This window comes from Mus caroli, unplaced genomic scaffold, assembly GCF_978045245.1.
Source record: "Mus caroli unplaced genomic scaffold, Mus_caroli_1 scaffold_2, whole genome shotgun sequence".
Classification (NCBI taxonomy): Eukaryota; Metazoa; Chordata; class Mammalia; order Rodentia; family Muridae; genus Mus; species Mus caroli.
The window spans coordinates 40037780-40054957 of NW_028227257.1; the positions used below are offsets into that span (position 1 = coordinate 40037780).

Genomic DNA, 17178 nt, shown 5'->3' on the forward strand with positions numbered 1-17178 from the left:
CACTGACATGCTGTTCCTGTAGGCTGGGCTGTGCCTTCTCCCACTTCAGACCCAAGTGTATCCTCTAAGATCTCTTCACCTGGAATGGGATGGTCCCCTAGGCCCATGAGAAAGGGAATGGAGCTGGGTGTGGTGGCGCATGCCTTTAATCCCAGCACTTGGGAGGCAGAGGCAGGCGGATTTCTGAGTTTGAGGCCAGCCTGGTCTACTGAGTGAGTTCCAGGACAGGCAGGGCTACACAGAGGGAAAAAGAGAGAGAGAGAGAGAGAGAGAGAGAGAGAGAGAGAGAGAGAGAGAGAGAGAGAGAATGGTAGAACAACCCAAAAGTAAGGTACTGTGTCCTTGAGGTTACAAAAGAGTAAACAGAGCAAAAATAAAAACCTTGTGTACCGGGAGGTGAGTAAATCCCAAGTATCTTCTCAAAACAAAAGATCCAACTACAGTTTAGTCTATGCCATTGAAGACCCATGTGGGGCCCACTCAGGAGACATGCTGCCTGAGACCCTCTCCACACACATGCTCCAGCCGATACCCGCCAGTGCACTGTTTCCTCAGTCACTGTCTGCTGATGCTCAAGTGCCTGATCAGGTGCTTCACTGTCTGCTGCTGCTCCTGCTCCTCCTTCCCTATTGCTTCTCCCTTCCTCCATTTCCTTCTTGTTCTTGTTCTTCCTTCCTCTTCATTTTTCATTTTTATTTTTCATCTTTCTTTCTTGCTTGCTGCAGTTAAGCTCAGTTCTTCAGAACAGAAAGCATGGCTGTCATGGACGTTTTCTATACAGCACATCTAAGATCCAGGCATTGGCCATTATAGCAGAGAGGGTTGCTCTCTCAATCGTTTGATTTCTTTTCGTCTTTGCCCTGCTTCACCTCAGCCATGGCCATAGGATTTCTTCATCTTGAAAACAGTCCTGGGTTGGGTTCTCTTCATTTCTCTATGTGCCTTCTCTTTCTGATTTGGTGTCTTTGCTATACTCAGGATTTGAGCTTTTTTTCTAGGTCTGTTAGCTTCTATATATCTGTGTCTACTCTGGGTTTTCTCTGAAACTTTAACATACATCCTTTCTGTTTTATATTTAGTATTTCACTGTGTATTTTATGGATGTAGTTTTTGTACTCACCACATGACCACCTTTTCTCCAATGGTTTTCTCCTTTAAAAATGTTATAAAGTTACATTAATTTTATTGTATGTATGGGGGGGGGGTCATGTGTGTGTGCCACACTGCATGTGTAGAGGTCAGACGGTGTCTTAGTTAGGGTTTTACTGCTGTGAACAGACACCATGACCAAGTTAAGTCTTATGAAAAAAACATTTAATTGGGGCTGGCTTACAGGTTCAGAGGTTCAGTCCATTATCATCAAGGTGAGAGCATGGCTGTATCCAGGCAGGCATGGCGCAGGAGGAGCCAAGAGTTCTATGTCTTCATCCAAAGGCTGCTAGTGGAAGACTGACTTCTAGGCAACCAGGGCGAGGATCTTATGCCCACACCCACAGTGACACACCCATTCCAACCAGGTTACACCTATTCCTACAAGGTCACACCTATTCCAACAAGGCCACACCTTCAGATGGTGCCACTCCCTGGTCCAAGGATATACAAACCATCACAGACGGCAACCCACAGCAGTGACTTCTCTCTTCCTACTATAAGGAACAGGGATCAGACTGAGGTTGGCAAACTTAGCCATAGTGTCTGTATGTGCTGAGTCACTTCACTGAACCTCCTAGCTGTTTTCTTGCCTTCACTGGTCTCTTCTTGTAGACATTAACTATTGGCACTAACTATTCTACTATTTGTTGCTTCTTACCATTTTTACTGAACTCTTTGTTATTTCAGACTTGTTTGTGTTTTCTGACCTGTCATTTGTGGCTTCCATCTAACCTACTTTCTTCCTTTGTATCAGAAGGAAAATATCTTTGTAAGTTACTAGGCTATTAGGCAAAGCTGATATACAAATTAATAATCAAAAACATACCAATATAATTACAAAAAAATCTTGTTTTTCATTTTGAATGGAAAAACAAAATAAATAATTTCAATTTAGTTTTTGTGGCACATAAAAATTTTACTGTACATTATCAAAAATTAGCTTATGTGACCTGGAGGGCATCATCTTGAGTGAGGTAACACAATCACAAAGGAACTCACACAATATGTATTCACTGATAAGTGGATATTAGCCCAAAACTTAGGATATCCAAGATATAAGATACAATTTGCTAAACGCATGAAACTCAAGAAGAATGAAGACCAAAATGTGGACACTGTGCCCCTTCTTAGAATTGGGAACAAAACACCCATGGAAGGAGTTACAGAGACAAAGCTTGGAGCTGTGATGAAAGGATGGACCATCTAGAGACTGCCTTATCCAGGGATCCGTCCCATAATCAGCTTCTAAACGCGGACACCATTGCATACACTAGCAAGATTTTGCTGAAAGGACCCAAAGATAGCTGTCTCTTGTGAGACTATGCAGGGGCCTAGCAAACACAGGAGTGGATGCTCACAGTCAGCTATTGGATGTATCACAGGGCTCCCAATCGAGAAGCTAGAGAAAGTACCCAAGGAGCTAAAGGGATCTGCAACCCTATAGTTGGAACAACATTATGAACTAACCAGTACCCCGGAGCTCTTGTCTCTAGCTGCATATGTATCGAAAGATGGCCTATTCGGCCATCACTGGAAAGAGAGGCCCATTGGACTTGCAAACTTTATATGCCCCAATATAGGGGAATGCCAGGGCCAAAAGAATGGGAATGGGTGGGTAGGGAAGTGGGGGGTGCTATGGGGGACTTTTGGGATAGCATTGGAAATGTAATTGAGGAAAATAATGTAATAAAAAATATTAAAAATTAAAAAAAAATTAGCTTATGTATCTAGTCCCGTCTTTAGAAAATTATATGAACGCACCGAAGTCTTGACACTGCTCCATTTTTACTTTCCCACAATACTTTCAACATCACGGATTATGTTAGCTTTGGTTTTAGTCGATGTCTTCTTCACTGAGTTAGTTGGTGTTATCTTCATACCTGGATATTTGGAACTGTCTTGAGAGTCTGCCTGACTGTGTCACTTTGTGGAAGAGATTCAGTTCTCCTTCAGTTAGCTACTCACCAACCAGACCCTAAAGCTTGTGGCATGGAAGTTAGAATAGGCACACACTTCATGACTTTGATCTTGCTAAGTAGAATGCAATGGCAGGTAAAGCTAGCATTGTGCCATTAAGGTCTTCACAAACTCCCTTTGCTCTGTGTCCCTACTTTGTGTCTCCAGCACCATTTGTTTCCAGTTTATGGCATCTAGAGTTGCAGTTGAATGTGGATATGCAACAAGTTAAAGGATTAAATGCCAGAACTGGAGGATGACAGGAGAGATCCTGCTCCTCCCTTCTGTAGGACTATATTTGCTTCATTCTTATTTTTCCTGGGGCTATTGGGATGAGGCTGATGATGGAAACACATGGCAGGGTTGGTTTTCCAAGTCATAGGAAAAGGGAACACAGAATTTCACAATTGTTTGTCCAGGATAAAAAAAGACTTGTGCCTTGGGCTATTGTAGACAATCTAGAGACCTGGCCATGTTTTGGGTTTATAATTATCTTGGAAGGTGAAAATTGAGAAGCAGAGAAAATATAGTTAGTTATGGTCTGGATAGGGCTTTCCCAAGGCCAGATAGGCAATTTGGTCATTAGCCTGATGATACACTCCAGCATCTTGTTGTCATCATTGAGTGGGGAGGAATGAGTAGAGGTGGCATGTGACAGGGACTACTCTTGCAGACTCTGACAAATGTTCTAGATTCATGGGACTCTGCAACACAAGGCAAGGAGCAGAACAGCCACTTGGTTCTGGTCCAACCTGGAGTTATAATTGTTAGTTGTTAACAACACATTGGGAATAATGGCCGTTACTGTGAGTGTAGAGTCCGTCGACATAGAGGAGGTGCCCAGTGTATATCTGAGTTTACTGTTTATGTTCTAATGACTGAATGTCATCTCTTTATGAAATACATTATTATTTAATGCTATTAATTGAAACAAAAATAATCCCAATTACAGAATGATACAAGCATTTCACTTCACTTAATACACAGCTGTTAATTTATAGGAAAATAAGGAACTGAGGAATCTTCCTTCAGTGATAATGTTTTGCTTCACTAGTAATAAGTTCACTCCCCAGTCTGTGCCTTATATTTACAATCATTTCAAACTTCAATCCTGTAACACACCAATGCTTCGAAACCAATATAAATAGAAAACAAAATGAACATATCCAGTTCTCACATGGTGCGTAATGGACAAGAAATGAGAACAACTTGTACTGAGGAACAGTGACAGCTCTGTCACCACCAGATACCATGAGAGGATAGCATTCCTTGTGATCTAGAACATTCCTTTTATTTTCCCCACTCTCCCTGTTTTTGAGACTTAGTTTCAGGTAGTCAGAACTAGCCTGGAACTTTGATTTGCATGTCTCCACTCATCCCTGGTCAAGATTGCAAATGTGAGTTCTTATGTCTACTCAGGATTTCTAACACATGAAAAAGGCATATTTCAGAACTGATGAATTATTAAAAGTTTTTATTGTCCTCTTTTAAAATGAAAATAAGTAACTTGTAACATTTTGGAGTAGTAAGGCAGGCTTTTGAGAAGAAGGTATGTGTGTTGGTGTCTCGTGAGTGCCTGTTATAGGGCTTTACCCGTTGAGAAGTAAACATGGAAAGGAAGGATTTGTGCACGTGACTCTGCTTCTTGCTTACTCTTTCTAAGGTTAGTCACCATAGAATTTTCTTGAATAGGATTTTAAAGTAGGATTTAATCATTTGCTGAATTTGGATTTGAACATACTCTTTTAGTAACAAATGAGATGTATAGTATAAGATACATGTATGTTGCTCTCAGGCTAAAGAAAGGAAGAAGGTATGAAAGAATACAAGGTCAGAAGCTATAGATTGAGGTTATGTTCTGGTTGACCTTAAGGTTGGTCTTCTGTTTGTCGATTCTCTTGCTCCTCTCTCCTCCTTTCCCTCTTCCACTTCTTTCTTTTCCCTTTCCATTGAAAAAGTATTTTTTCTCATAAAATATATCTTGATCATAGTTTCCCTCACTCTACTCCCAGTCTCTCCCTCCTATCCAGATTTATCCCCCTTTGATCTCTCATTAGAAAACAAACAGGCTTCTAAAGGATAATATCTATCTATCTATCTATCTATCTATCTATCTATCTATCTATCTATCTATCTATCTATCTATGTATCTAATCTACTTAATAATAAAGTATATATATGCATTATTTTAATGGGTAGATTAATAAACACACGCACACGCACACACACACACACGCACACACACACACACGCACACACACACACACACACACACACACACACACACACACACACAAAGAACCAACATCAGAATATGACAAACCAAGCAAACAGAAGGAAAAGAATCCAAGAAACATACAGGCACAGAGACTCACTTGCTTGCACATTCTGGAAGCCATAATATAGATGCAGAGAATCTGTAGGGTAAAAAGTGATTTAAAAAATACAAATAAAGAAATAAGATTAAAAAAGGCAAAAGCTCTGACATGAACAGGGACCCTCTAAAGATGCCCTTGAGTTTGCTTTCTCTTGGTCATCTACTGCTGGGCATAGGGCCTAAAGCTAATCTGCTTCCTTTTAGGCTCTTTTAGGTACAACTTTTCACTTGCAAGTGTTTGTCAACTGGAGAGAGCGTATAGGTTTTGGATTGAGATTAGAATGGGAGGAACCAGTGGGAAGTTGGAGGTAAGAGAAAATATGAGGGATAAACTGCCAAAACTAAGCATCATTTGAGGAGTAGTGTGGAAACTTAATCTAGTAGAAGCTTCCTAAAATAAATACATATATGAAGGCAATCTAAATGACTGGACCAAAATGGGATGCCTTAGTTAAGGTTTCATTGCTGTGAAGAGACAAAATGACCAAGGTAAATTTGCACAGGAAAACATTTAATTGGGGCTGGCTTATAGTTTCAGAGGTTTAGTCCATTATCATCATGGTAGGAAACATGTCAGAATCTAAGCAGACATGCTGCTGGCAAAGGAAGTGTGAGTTCTATATCTTGATCTTCAGGCAGCAGTAGGGGACTAACTTCCATCCATATATATACATATATACAAGGACATGTGTGTGTGTGTGTATATATATATATATATATATATATATATATATATATATCCTTAAAACCTGTCTCTACCGTGACACACTTCCTACAAAAAGGCCACACCTATTTCAATAAGGCCATACCTCCTAATAGTGCCCCTTCCTATGGGCCAGGCATTTAGACACAGGAGTCTAAGGTGGGACATAACTATGGTGGTTTCAAACCACCACATTCCACTCCCTGGTCCCTTTAGGCTTATAGCCATTTCTGCATAATGCAGAAATGTATTCAGTCCAACTTCAAATGTCCACATAGTCTGTCACAGCCTCAACAATGTTCAAAAGTCCTAAGTTCAAATCTCTTCTGAGATTCATGCAGTCTCTTAACTGTAAACCCCTATAATTTCAAAATCAAAAATCAGATCACATACCAAAGCAAGACTGAAAACTAGCTGGGCAAACTCCAAACTCTTCATCTCCATGTCTGATGTCAAAATGCTCTTCAGCTCTCCAACTCCTTTCAGCTTTGTTGACTGCAACACACTTTTTTCTCTTGTGCTGGTTCCATTCCCTGTTAGCAGTTCTCCTCAGCAGGTATCCCAGAGTTCTGGCATCTCTAACCTTTTGGGTTCTCTAAGGCAAGCCGGACTTTACAGCTTCTGAACACGGCTTCTGCGGCTGCTGTTCTTGGTACTCATCCTGTGGTGCTGGCATCTCCAAAACCATGAGGTCTTCTGCTGCAGCTGGGCTGCATGTTCACCAGTAGCCTTTTCCAGGCTCTCTTTAGGATGCCAGGTCTAAACTTCCCTGCATTACTTACTCCTTCAATCCTGGGCCTTCAGCTGCCATTGAGGATCCACCCTCACTAACGGCCCTATTGCCCTCTCACAGTGCCAAGCTCCAGCTGCTCTTCATGACCCCCTCATGCCTTCGAAACCATTATCACCTCGGTAACTCTTGCACATTACCCAGTCTACCTGACAGCAAAAGGCACAGCCATGACTGCCTCACACAATGGTGTTTCTTGGCCAACATGTAGGGACAGCCTTGAAAAATGTCCTTAGTGTCTTTCTGTAGTCCCTCCTTGAGTCTACAGCCAGAACTACATGACTGAAGCTGCCAAGTTCTGCTTCTTGGTGGAACATGGTCCCATTGTTCAATTACATCTTCACCAGCTTTCTGTTTTCAGTAACTTGGCTGTTCTGGAACTTGCTTTATTGACCATCTGGCCTTGGACTCAGAGATCTGCATGCCTCTGTCTCCTGAGTGCTGGGATTAGAGGCATATCCTACCATGCCTGGACCTAAGCTTTTCTTTTAATTCCTTTTTATTATAGATCTTTATAAGCATGACCACTATGCTTCAAGATCTGGATTAAAAGCTTGTGTTGATCAGGATTGAAAATGAGAGTTATCCTATCTCAAGATCCATATCAAAAAGCATGTATCTTTTAGCCTTAAGATACAGATCAGGTGTGCCCTCCATTTCTGGATTAGTTCATTCCAGATATAGTCAAGTTGGCAACCGAGAATAGCCATCACAATCCACTCCTTGTCAATTTGACACACAATCATATCCCCTTATGTCCAAATGAAAACAATAATCTGACCATAATACCCAACATGATCTTACTATCCCTCATAAAACTGCAAATACATAAACAATAACCAGATCACAATAATGCCTAATATGTTATAACTATGCATCATACAACTGTAAATGCATTGAAAATTTAGAATAGGTGCCACTGTTCTTTTGGGGACATTCCTTTCACAAGATGGAAGCTTAGCTAGGTGGGGTCTTGCCTGAAGGTCAGCCAGCACTCCCTTAATTCCACTTAAATATTCCTTAATCCATTTATCTCTGTGAACACAGGATTTAGTTTCATTCCACTTCCTGGTGCCTCTGTTATCTTTGAACCATACTTTTGTAGTTTTCCTTTCCCAACTTATATTTGATCACAACAGTCTTCTACTGTATTAGGCTTCCATACTACTCCTCAAATGTCATTTGATTTTATGTGTTTCTTCCTGTATTCCCTCTACCTCCCACTCTACTTGTTCCTCCCACTCCAGCTCCACCCTCTCCAATCCAACGATACCTACCTTTTCTGTTTCTCTTTTTCTAGAGAAAACTGTCTATCCTCCAAGCCCTTTATTCTATTCAGAATCTCTGTAATTCTATGGCTTGTAGCTTGATTATTATTGACTTAGCAGCTAATATTCATATATAAATGAATATATACCATATTTGTATTTTAGGGTCTGAGTTACCCTACACAGGAAGATATTTTTTTCTTGTTCTATTTATCTGCAAATTTCATGTTGTAATTTCTAAACACTGAGTAGTATTCCAGTGTGTAAACCTACTACATTTTCTTTATTCTTGCATCTATTGAGGGGCATCTAAGCTGTTTTCAGTTTCTGGCTATTATGAATAAAGCAGAAATGAACATGGCTGACTAAGTGTCTCTGTAGTTGGATGAAGCATCCTTTGGGTATATGCCCAAGAGTGGTATAGCAGAATCTTAAGATAGTTCAATCCCTGTTTTCCTGAAAAACTCCGTTCCATAGTGCCTATACAAATTTGCATTCCTACCAGCTGTGGATGAGTGTTGACCTTATTCAATATCCTTGCTAACATGAGCTATCATTGGGTTTACTGATCTTAGCCATTCTGCTGTGTGTAAGGTGAAATCTCAAAAGTAGCTTCGATTTGCATTTCCCAGAAGACTAAACATGTTGGAGATTTCTATAACTGTTTTTCAGCTCTTTGAGTTTTCTCTATTGAGAATTCTCTGTTTAGATTTGTACCTCATTTTCAGGTTGTTTTCTTTATAGCTTGGTGTGTGTGTGTGTGTATTTGTTCAGTATACATTGTGGATATTGGCCCTTATCAGATGTGTAGTTGATAAGAGGCTTTTCCCATTCTGTAGGCTGATGCTTTGCCTGAGTTGATGGTGTCATTTGCTGTACAGAGGCTTCTTAGTTTCATGAGGTCCCATTTAATTATTGTTCTCAGTGTTTGTACTAATGGTGTTCTGTTCAGAAACTCTTTCTGTGCCAATGAGTTCAAAGCTATTCGCCACTTTCTCTTCTCCCAGGTTCAGTATATCTGGTTTTATGTTTAGGTCTTTGATCCATTTGAAGTTTTGTGCAGTGGTAAGTATAGATCTATTTACATTCTTTGATATGCAATCATCTAGTTTGACCAGCACCATTTTGTGAAGTTGCTGTCTCTTTTCCAGTTGTATTTCTGGCTTTTTTATAAAAAATCAGGTGTTCAAAAGTGTGTGGATTTATGTTTGGGTCTTCAATTCAAATTCCTTGAACATGTCAATTTTTGTACTAGTACCAGAGGTCAGGGATGGAGATATCTCCATCAATTCTTTTATTAGCTAGAATTGTTTTAGCTATTCTGTTTTGTTGTTGTTGTTGTTTTTCTTCTTTGTTTGGGTGTTTTATCTGAAGCTGAAAGCTGTCGTTTCCAAGGTTGTTACCCTAGCCCTTACCTGCCCGAGATGATCCTTTCCGGCTAGGGGGTAAGAAGGCTCAAAATCAATGACACAGATTCTGGGAGCCATAAGAGAAGCAGAAGCAGACTTGTTTATTTTTATAGTGGAGAGTGCCTTTATACACTCCATCTATGACCCCTGGGTCCATAAATGCTTGTTCCATGCAGCTGGCACCAGCTGATTGGCTGCCCTGTCATGCATTCTTTGTCTTTGCTCTTCTCTGGGTGTCAAGCAGGTTCCTGGGTTAGTGAATGTGGAAGCGCTGCTGTGCTGCATTGGTCATTGGGGGCGGGGAGCGAGTCAGAACAATACTGACTCACTCCTACACAAGATCTCTGAAGAGTTGGGATGGAATTTTGTTGGTGATTGAATTGAATTTCAATTCAATTGTAGGATGGCCATTTTTACTCTTATTTTCACCCTACTTTTCCATGAGCATGGGAGATCTATTTTCAGATATCTTCTTCAATTTCTTTCTTAATGTTTTTATCATACACGCTTTTGACTTATTTGGTTAGAGACTTACCCCAAGATAGTTGTTTCCCTTATTTCTTTTAGTTGCATTCATTTCCTCCCTCTGTTTGTGTTTTTGTAGATTTGTTTAAGGGATTTATTCATTTACTCTTTAATAGATAGAGTTTCTATTTCTGCAATGAAACACCATAACCAAAAAGCAAGGTGGGGAGGAAAAGGTCTATTTGACTTACACTTCCACATTCGGTTCATCATGAAGGTTAGCAAGGACAGGATCTCAAACAGGGCAGGAATCTGGATGCAGGAGCCAATGAAGAGGCTGCGAATAGGTGCTGTTTACTGGCTTGCTTACATGACTTTGTCAACTTGCTTCTTATAGATCCCAGGACCATCAGCCCATGGATGGCTCTACTCACAATGGACTGGGTCCTCCCCCATCAATCACTAATAAGAAAATGCTTTACAGCCTGGCCTGTAGCCTGACCTTATGGAGACATTTCAACTGAGTTTCCCGCTCTTGAATAACTCCAGTTTGTGTCAAGTAACATAAATGTAATCAGCACAAGGATTTCTATCGTATTCATCAAGGCAACCTTACAGGCTTTGTCTTGAGTTTCAGCCATGTTACATTTCTCAGGGCTTACTGTGGGATGTTGCTGGGCTCTAGTAGATACACATAGTCCTGGCTGTTACTGATTGTGTTCTTATGTGGGTGTACAGGCATCTGAGTTTGGTACAATTGTAATTCAAGGTGCCAATATCTACTCTTTGTTGGATGAGTGTTTTGTTCCTTGGTTTCTGCTACCTTCTCTGGTTCCTGAGTGTGGTAGCTTTGTGTTGTCTGATAAGGAATGCTTCTGAGTTATTGATAGGTATGACCATTGGGAGTTCTGTGTAGAATGTATTTTTAGGTATTGAGAGCTTACACTTGTGAATGGGGGCGGATTAGAAAGCAGGGTTGAGGAGGTCCACAGGACAGAGGGAAGCAGTGTTCTCCCAGCATCAGCTTAGCTCCTTAGGAATGGAGGCAGAGGGCGAGGAGAGCCCACAACAGGTAGTCTGTTACAGAGCAGGGGATGAGACCTGAAGACAGGAGGGAGGGGAGATCTGAGGCTAGCCTACCTGCTTTGCTGGCTTGCTGGCTTGCTGGCTTCTCTTGCAGGCTTGGCTGGCAGATTTTCTGGGAATGCCTGCTGGAGTTGGGGGTGGGATAACAGGAAGAGTGGGGAAGAAGGTTTGAGGAGATCTGTCTGTTTCTAAGGAGTTTGGGAAAGAATAAACAGCTACCTGTTTTCTGTTTGGGAGCCCAGTGCTTTCTGATTGTCTAGGCTCTTTGCTTTTATGGGAGTCCTAGAAACCTGAGGTCTCGGAGAGTTGTGGCTATGATTTGCCCTAGTAAGTACAAAGTTAGATGGGATTTTAAAACTGCATGCATTGAAAATATTGTATGCTTTAAATTGAACTACTGACTGGAGTCTCTTCCTTAATTGCTAGGAAAGCTGGCTACCCTTTCCTGGTTTCTCAACCATCCCTGCCACACCCCTGCCTACTTGAAGGATTTTGTTCAAATACTACTCATAGGATCTTTGTCAGGAGTGGACAAGTAGACCTACAGAAGGATCCAGCAGTGGACAGATGCTTTGGTGTCTGCCAGTGCCACAACTGTTCTTTCAGGGAATTAGAAAGGCAGTCAGGAAATCATGCTACATCTTTCTTTTTAATGGCCATCATTCTTTATTCTTTGTATTTTGTCTTCTGTGTGTCACAGGCACTTTTCGAAACAAAATCTCAGTTATCCTCAAAATGTTTTGTGCAGGTCAACTAGGGATTTAATATTCCTAGTTCTTTATCCATCTCAGCAACCCTGCATTTCAAGGAATTGTTAGACTTGAGGCTCATTATTTTAGTTGCTTTTATTTGCTCTATTTTATTTTAATTTTGAGACAGGGTTTCTCTATCTAAACCCTTCGGTGTCCTGGAGCTCTCTATATGTAGACCAGGCTATCCTCAACTACACAGAGATTCTCCTGCCTCTGCGTCTGCTTCCTCACAAGTGCTGGGATAAAGTGCCCTCCACTCTACCTGGCTTCCCACTGGACTCACTTATATGGGAATGTACTATACTGGCAGACTTCTTTAGTGGACCTGGAGACTTGGGTTGGAGCTGTTGTTGCTGATGTTAGTGTGCTTTGTCCTTCCCCCAGTTCCATCTGAATCGCTGCCTTTCAGCTTCACTTCACACGGCATTCACACTACTGCAGTCTGACCTTGAGCTCTAGGAGAACTCAGGACCTCACGAGCAAATTTTTCTGAGACGGTTGACCTGGATTACAGTGACCGCAAGATGTTTTCTGATGTTTGTAGGTTTTCATTTTTTTTTTTTTCTTTCTAGCTACTTAGCTTGCATCGCTTTGCTGTTTTTGCTTTGTTGTTGTTTTGTGAAAGAGCAGACTTGTAATTTTGAAGCATGGGGTAAAGACCTGGTGAGAACAGACGCGTGAGATGAAGTGGTGCTTAAAGTGCCAAGGCTCTGATCCTGAGTGGACATCTCCCTTTGATTGTCCTCACTTGAAAGAAGGCTTCTTCCTTCCTATTGTCAAGTACTACCTGCCGTCAGTTGGAGAGGACTCCGAGAGCCACTTGTCAAAGCATTCTGAGGTCTCTTCATATGGTTAGCAGAAACAGAGCTGGGCTTTCATTTCTTCTTTCATTCAACAGGAGTCTCTTTCATGTTTGAAAATTGAAAACGCGTGTTTTTCAGTGTGCAGCGGGGATGTGTGTGCCCTCTGGCACACCTGTTTCTAATTTCCTGACTTGAAAGCATAACCCATCAAAAGGAGCAGAAAAACAATTTCTTTCTGACACGCTGCGTCGTGGCCCTTACTGGACTGGTGGACGTGGTGGCTTAGCCTTCTTGGTTCGTCTGTAGAAGGTCCTTGTTAGAGACAGAATTTCACTCAGTACAGCCAGTGCCTTTTATAGCACGGGACCACTTTTGGTATTGTGTTGGGGTGGAAGATCTTTTTAGTTCAGGAAATTTACTTAAAATAAATTGTACTTAAAAAGTACCCAGAAAAATCATAAAAATTTTTAAATAGTAAATTTAGTTGAACAGTATATGTTGGACAGCTATATGCAAGCTAATAAGTGAGTTGATTGGCCAGGAGTAGGTAAGGCTTGGTTGAGCATGTTTGAATTCCATACTGGTGTTTAACATAAATCAAATATTTCCAGTATGCGACTTCAGCTTTCTTTGTCCTTTGTACTCTTGCCAGATGAAATGACTGCGAGGCCCTGTATGTTGACTTTGCGTTCTGTAAATTGATAATTTGTCACTGCAAGAGCTGTACACAAGTGTAGCTCATCACTTTCGGAAGAAAGGTGTCTAGTATGTGTGATGGTGGCCAGCTGTTATGAGAGATTGATGTCCAGGGACATTTTGGGCTTTAGTTTTCAGATGCTTCATATATGGACCTTCAGGTTTGCGTTTTCTCTGTCTAGGTTCTTGGAGGTAGCCATTTTTTTGTTTGTTTTGATTTTCTCTTTTGAGACAGAGTCTACTGTGTAGTGCATGTTGGCCTTGACCTTGTGATCCTCCTGCTTCACCTCTTAATGCTGGTCCTGCAGGTGGTATGACACTGGGTGGGGAGTTAACGTGTTGAGAATTTATTGTATCCCTCATCTGTTGGAGGCGCACATGTGCTACAGCATGCTTGTGGAGGACAGCTTGTAAGAGCTGCTTCCCCTACTTTGTGGGACCTGGGGAACAAGCTCATCTTGTAAGTCTTGGTAGCAGGTGCTGCTAACACTCTAAGCCATCTAGTCTCATTTATTATATCATGTCATACACATATATGATGTGTATGTTCTGGATTCATTTATTTCCTCCCACCATGGGCTGTGTTGTCCGGCGTGTGCTACAAGCACTGTTAGCTGCTGAGCCCTCTCACCTGTCCAGGGGAGTAATCTTAATTACGTATTTTCCTAACAGTTTCTCAATTACTGTTTTTAATCTTATTATACCACTTTCTCAAACGTAAACATGTATGAGTCACCTGGAGGTCTTATTTAAAATACAGACTATGATCTGACAAGTCTAGGGTGAGTTCTGGGCATTCTTCTCATTTCCCAAGCTCTCAGGAGATATCAGTGGGCAGAGAGGTCCTCCGGTCTAGTGCCTGATCCACATCTCCATCATTAACCACTTTCTACTCTGTTCCCTCCTTGTGTTCGATGATGGTGAATACAAAGGATGTTACTATTGGGTGTCCCTGGGAACATTAAATGATTACTTTAAGAAGTTACCATCTCAGCCAGAGGAGCATAAAACTACCGTTCAGGCTTATTGCTGAAGTAGTAATATTTCTATGTTTATCAAGTATTGTAGAACACAGTCAGCCTTGTTCATTAGCAAGGCTCTTGTAAATGAAACCGGATAAAACAAACTGCTTGTTCTAAGAGTTGATTAGAGATGAGTCAGAAAGACATAATCATAATTCAAATGTCTTTCATATAAACAAGCTCTGTGCATGATTGCTGTTAATTGAATGAAATTTAATTTCACTAGTGAATTGGAGAAAAACTATGGACACGTAAATGAGAATGTCAAGACTGTGCTTGCATCTTTATTACCTTTTTAATGAATGCGTGCCATGGTTCTCGTTATTGAGTTAACTGTGTGATTCAGCCATGACCAAAAGGTTCCTTGTACTTTCAGAATTTGTTCATAGCTGCTGGCGTCCATTTATTGGTATATAGGTATTGGTTTCTATTGATTAAAATATCTGAAATAAGTGCTGGCTACTAGAAAGCATACATAGTTACTTACAAAACATGCAAACGCTATAGCTATTGTGGAATTGGAGACTTTAGTTAGAATCCCCAGTGGTTTTTATTTGGCTCACCATGTGTCTCCTTTGAATGGAAGAATGTGCATATCCAGGAGATACATTATGTTGAAGCAAAGTTAGATTTGCAGTGAGACTTGAGTTTAAATCCTAATGTGAGGAGTGGATTGGAAGAAATGCACTCATAGGTGCAGGACATCTTCCCTCATGGAGAAGAGAGATTTCACGTAAGTAATCCAGAAGCGCGCCAGCTGCAGGGAGCTGAGTCTGCATCTCCCTGGGGAGCACACGTGCCTACTGTTCCTTCTTGTACTCGCTCTCTTGTCTTACTTTTTGGCTTCTGTCTTGGGATTATATTAGAGTTCTGCATTACCAGGGGGAAAAATCATTTTGTAGCTCTTTTCTTTTTTTTTTTCCTGTGATAGCTCTGGCTGACCTCCAATTCTTAACCTCTCCCAGCTTCCTGAATGTTGGAATCACAGTTATGTGCTATCTTGCTTACCTATAGTTTTTTGTTTGTTTGTTTGTTTGTTTTTAAAAATGGTGAATATTTTTATTCAATATCACCAACAGACTTCTTTTTTTATTTTGTTGATTGCTTATATTCTATGTTTGTTTATTAACCAATCACTCACCAAGGGGCCTAGTATTACCAAGAACTAATGATGGGCAGAGGGCTTGTTTGTAGGTTGTGTACACTATTGTGGGTGAGGGGGAACAGAAAGCAAAACAAAGCCAGGATTTTATTAGGAAGAAGAGCAGGGTGCAGGTTAGACTCACAACCCATGCGACTGAGAGTGGCCATCATTTTTGTGATCACTATAAAGTCTGTGATACTAATCATCTATTAGGGATGTGCAGTGGCCAGCACTGTGATCTTTCAACACCTTTCTCATTTTCAGGTGGGAAATCCGAAGTTTGGATAAGAGAAATATTCCCTAAGTACCCAGAGAATGTAAAGGGTGGGATATCACCTTAAGTAACCAGAGAGGATAAAGAGTGAACTATTCCCTAAGTACCCAGAGAATGTAAGGTAGAGAGGAATGTGAAAAGGGAGAAAAAGCTACATTTAGGTTAAATTTTCTTTAAAAATTATATTATAGGCTACATATATATTTAGACAGTTTAAAATGTAGTTTTCTTATAAATTTCTTAACAAAGCTATGCACTTTGCAATTATTTGAGGCTAACAGAGAACTGGCTGTGGATAATGGATGTTTTTGTTTTGAAAAATCAAATCCAGTAGATGAAACCCCCGCCACCACAATGCTTGTTTACATCTCTGTTCACTTAAGCTGAGCGGATGAAATGGGGTCTGGCCTTTCTCATATTGTTTACGTTTTGCATTGCTGCTAGGCTCTGGGGCAGGGCTCCCAGGTCTGTTTGATTTATTTCCCACCCAGCTATCATTTGCAGGATTATGTTGAAAATCAATAAAAATATTCCTATTTCGTAACATTGTAAGTGTGCGAATATGATGATATAGTGCGTTGTTGTTTTATCAGCATTGTACAATCAAATGTGTTTCTTTAATGCCAATCTCCTTTTTTTTTTTTTTTAAAGAATAGAGAGGAAAATAGTCTTAGCCATAACTAAGCACTAATATTTGAATGATGGGTCATTTGAGTGCCTGACTCTATTTCATTTCTTTCAATATAAGGACATAATTAAATATTTGATCTGTATTCACCTCTTTGTAATAGAGCAGCATATGTAAATAAGACACTTGAAATGAAAATGACTGAATTTGATTTGATTTGGTTTGGTTTTTGAGATAGGATTTCAGTATGTTGCCCAGAGAAGTGAAAGAGTAGTGTTCATCTTCCCTTGGCTTCTTGAGTACTGTCTACAGTGTGTCTTTTTCTTGTTTCTCATGGTGTGTTTCCCTGGCGGCTGTTGAGGTGATTGAGGTTCAATGGCACCCGAGTTACTTGTGTATGGCAGTTCACTCTTATTGCTGGCAGCTTTGTAGAAGACCTAGAAGTCAGCTGATAGAGAAGATACTTCATCCTTGTTCTCCCCAGGAAGCCTCTGGGATTTTTCATGACTGATGTGGCATTTGTAGCAAGTTTGCATGAGTTCCAATGCAGTGGTTCAGGCTTCTTCAGAACTACAAAAGTGCAAGCCTCCGGAGGGTTTGGTCCTGAGACTGACATCGCATTTATTAAGAGTAATCCAGAGTATCCCACCAGA

General features: G+C 40.7%; 1 protein-coding gene across 5 annotated transcripts in view; it reads left to right on the top strand.

Annotated features, from left to right (window-relative positions):
- The window catches only part of Tasp1 (taspase 1), a 247334-nt gene that overhangs the window by 131273 nt on the left and 98883 nt on the right, over positions 1 to 17178 (top strand). The gene's annotated exons all lie outside the window — the stretch shown is intronic.